General features: G+C 43.1%; 1 non-coding gene across 1 annotated transcript; it reads right to left on the bottom strand.

Moving 5' to 3' along the window:
- Nucleotides 1–284: 284 nt before the first annotated feature.
- On the bottom strand, nucleotides 285–392 carry LOC130978619 (small nucleolar RNA R71). The gene has a single exon (XR_009086241.1). It is a non-coding gene; the product is annotated as a small nucleolar RNA R71 (small nucleolar RNA).
- Nucleotides 393–4,192: the final 3,800 nt, after the last annotated feature.

The following is a 4,192-nucleotide window of genomic DNA, read 5'->3' on the forward strand; positions in this document are numbered from 1 at the left end:
TTGAGCTTAAGCCTCAATTAGTTTCTCTAATGCAACAGAATTGCAAGTTCCATGGACTTCCAATGGAAGATCCTCATCAGTTTTTAGCTGAATTCTTGCAAATCTGTGACACAGTCAAGACTAATGGGGTTGACCCTGAAGTCTATAGACTGATGCTATTCCCTTTTGCTGTAAGAGACAGAGCTAGAATATGGTTGGACTCTCAACCTAAAGAAAGCCTGGACTCATGGGAAAAGCTAGTCAATGCCTTCTTGGCAAAATTCTTTCCACCACAAAGATGGAGTAAGCTTAGAGTGGAAGTCCAAACCTTTAGACAAAAGGATGGAGAATCCCTCTATGAAGCTTGGGAAAGATACAAACAATTAATCAGAAAATGTCCTTCTGACATGCTTTCTGAATGGAGCATCATAGGTATTTTCTATGATGGTCTCTCTGAACTATCTAAGATGTCCTTGGATAGCTCTGCAGGAGGATCTCTTCATCTGAAGAAGACGCCTACTGAAGCTCAAGAACTGATTGAAATGGTTGCAAATAACCAATTCATGTACACTTCTGAAAGAAATCCTGTGAACAATGGGACTAGTCAGAAGAAAGGAGTTCTTGAGATTGACACTCTGAATGCCATATTGGCTCAGAATAAAATATTGACACAACAAGTCAATTTGATTTCTCAAAGTCTGTCTGGAATGCAAAATGCACCAAACAGTACTAAGGAAGCTTCATCTGAGGAAGAAGCTTATGATCCTGAGAACCCTTCCATGGAAGAGGTAAATTACCTAGGAGAACCCTATGGTAACACCTATAATTCTTCATGGAGAAATCACCCAAATCTTTCATGGAAGAATCACGAGAGACCTCAACAAGGTTTCAATAACAATGGTGGAAGAAACAGGTTTAACAATGGCAAGCCTTTTCCATCATCTTCTCAGCAACAGACAGAGAGCTCTAAGCAGAATAATTCTGACTTAGCAACCATGGTCTCTGATCTGATCAAAACCACTCAAAGTTTCATGACTGAAACTAGATCTTCCATTAGGAATTTGGAAGGACAAGTGGGTCAGCTGAGCAAGAAAATTACTGAACTTCCTCCAAGCACTCTCCCAAGTAACACTGAAGAAAATCCAAAAGGAGAGTGCAAAGCCATAAACATGGCCGAATTCTGGGAGGAAGAAGAAGCAGTGAACGCCACTGAGGAAGGCCTCACTGGACGTCCACTGGCCTCTAATGAGTTCCCCAATGAGGAACCTTGGGAATCTGAGGCTCAGACTGAGACCATAGAGATTCCCTTGGACTTGCTACTGCCTTTCATGAGCTCTGATGAGTATTCTTCCTCTGAAGAGGATGAGTATGTCACTGAAGAGCAAGTTGCTAAATACCTTGGAGCAATCATGAAGCTAAATGACAAGTTATTTGGAAATGAGACTTGGGAAGATGAACCTCCCTTGCTCACCAAAGAACTGGATGACCTGTCTAGGCAGAAACTGCCTCAAAAGAGGCAGGATCCTGGGAAGTTTTCTATACCTTGTACCATAGGCACCATGACCTTCAAGAAGGCCTTGTGTGACTTAGGGTCAAATGTAAACCTCATGCCCCTCTCTGTAATGGAGAAATTAGGGATCTTTGAGGTGCAAGCTGCAAAAATCTCACTAGAAATGGCAGACAACTCAAGAAAACAAGCCCATGGACTTGTAGAGGATGTTCTGGTTAAGGTTGAAAGCCATTACATTCCTACTGATTTCATAGTCCTAGAGACTGGGAAGTGCATGGATGAATCCATCATCCTTGGCAGACCATTCCTGGCCACAGCAAAGGCTGTGATTGATGTTGATAGAGGAGAGTTGATCATTCAAGTGAATGAAGAATCCATGGTGTTTAAGGCCCAAGGATATCCCTCTATCATCATGGAGAAGAAGCATGAAGAGCTTCTCTCAAAACAGAGCCAAGCAGAGCCCCCACAGTCAAACTCTAAGTTTGGTGTTGGGAGGCCACAACCAAAATCTAAGTTTGGTGTTGAAACCCCACATTCAAACTCTAAGTTTGGTGTTGGGAGGTTTCAACAAGGTTCTGAGTGTTTCTGAGGCTCCATGGGAGTCCTCTGTCAAGCTAATGACACTAAAGAAGCGCTTGTTGGGAGGCAACCCAATGTTTTATAATTAATTATTTTCTTTTGTTATTTTATCTTTTTTGTAGGTTGATGATCATAAGAAGTCACAAAAACAATGAAAAAAGCAAAAACAAAATGAAAAACAGGAAGAAAAACAACACACCCTGGAGGAAGATGCTGCTGGCGTTCAAACGCCAGTCAGCCTAGCAGTTGGGCGTTTAACGCCCAGTCTGGCACCTTTCTGGGCGTTTAACGCCAGAAAAGGGCACCAGACTGGCGTTAAACGCCAGTAAAGGGCAACAACCTGGCGTTAAACGCCAGGAATGGGCACCAGCCCGGCGTTTAACGCCAGAAATGGGTCAAAACGTGGATTTTGATGCCATTTGGTGCAAGGATGACTTTTCCTTGACACTACAGGATCTGTGGACCCCACAGGACCCTACCATCACTCTCTCTCTTCTTCCCCCATTCACCAATCACCTCAACACCTCTTCCCCAAAAACCCCTCACCTATCAAATCCCATCTTTCTCTTCACCACTCACATCCATCCTTCATAAAACCCCACCAACCTAAAGACCACTTCTTCCCCCTTTGGCCGAACACACTACCCTCCCCCTCTTCCTCATTTCTTCTTCTTCTACTCCTTTCTTTCTTCTTTTGCTCGAGGACGAGCAAACATTTTAAGTTTGGTGTGGTAAAAGCGTTGCTTTTTCGTTTTTCCATAACCATTATGGCACCAAAGGCCGGAGAAACCTCTAAAAAGAGGAAAGGGAAAGCAAAAGCATCCACCTCCGAGTCATGGGAGATGGATAGATTCCTCTCAAAGGTGCATCAAGACCACTTCTATGAAGTTGTGGCCTTGAAGAAGGTGATCCCCGAAGTCCCCTTTTTACTCAAAAAGGGTGAATATCCGGAGATCCGCCATGAGATCCAAAGAAGAGGTTGGGAAGTTCTCACCAACCCCATTCAACAAGTTGGAATCTTGATGGTTCAAGAGTTCTATGCCAATGCATGGATCACAAAGAACCATGACCAAAGTGTGAACCCGAATCCAAAGAATTATCTTACTATGGTTCGGGGGAAATACTTGGATTTTAGTCCAGAAAGTGTGAGGGTGGCGTTCAACTTGCCTATGATGCAAGGAGATGAGCATCCTTTCACTAGAAGGGTCAACTTTGATCAAAGGTTGGACCAAGTCCTCACAGTCATATGTGAAGAGGGCGCACAATGGAAGCAAGATTCAAGAGGAAAGCCGGTCCAATTGAGAAGGCATGACCTCAAGCCCGTGGCTAGAGGATGGTTAGAGTTCATACAACGCTCAATCATTCCCACTAGCAACCGGTCCGAAGTTACCATAGACCGGGCCATCATGATCCATAGTATCATGATTGGAGAGGAAATAGAGGTTCATGAGGTTATAGCTCAAGAACTCTATAAAGTGGCAGACAAGACCTCCACTGTGGCAAGGTTAGCCTTTCCTCACCTCATTTGTCACCTCTGTTATTCAGTTGGAGTTGACATAGAGGGTGACATCTCCATTGATGAGGACAAGCCCATCACCAAGAAAAGGATGGAGTATACAAGGGACCCTACTCATCATGAGATCCCTGAGATTCCTCAAGGAATGAGTTTTCCTCCACAAAACTATTGGGAGCAACTAAACACCTCCCTAGGAGAATTAAGTTCCAACATGGGACAACTAAGGGTGGAGCATCAAGAACACTCCATTCTCCTCCATGAAATTAGAGAAGATCAAAGAATCATGAGGGAGGAGCAACAAAGACAAGGAAGAGACATTGAGGAGCTCAAGCACTCCATAGGACCTTCAAAAGCAAGGAAGAGTCGCCATCACTAAGGTGGACCCATTCCTTGATTTCCTTGTTCTTTATTCCTTTGTTTTTCGAATTTTATGCTTTATGTTATCCATGTTTGTGTCTTATGATCATTAGTGTCTTAGTGTCTATGCCTTAAAGTTATGAATGTCCTATGAATCCATCACCTTTCTTGAATAAAAATGTGCTTAATTGAAAAAGGAAGAATTGCATGAATTTTGAAGTTTATAATAGTTTAATTATTTTGATGTGGTG

This window comes from Arachis stenosperma, chromosome 4 (assembly GCF_014773155.1).
Source record: "Arachis stenosperma cultivar V10309 chromosome 4, arast.V10309.gnm1.PFL2, whole genome shotgun sequence".
NCBI classification, from domain to species: domain Eukaryota; kingdom Viridiplantae; phylum Streptophyta; class Magnoliopsida; order Fabales; family Fabaceae; genus Arachis; species Arachis stenosperma.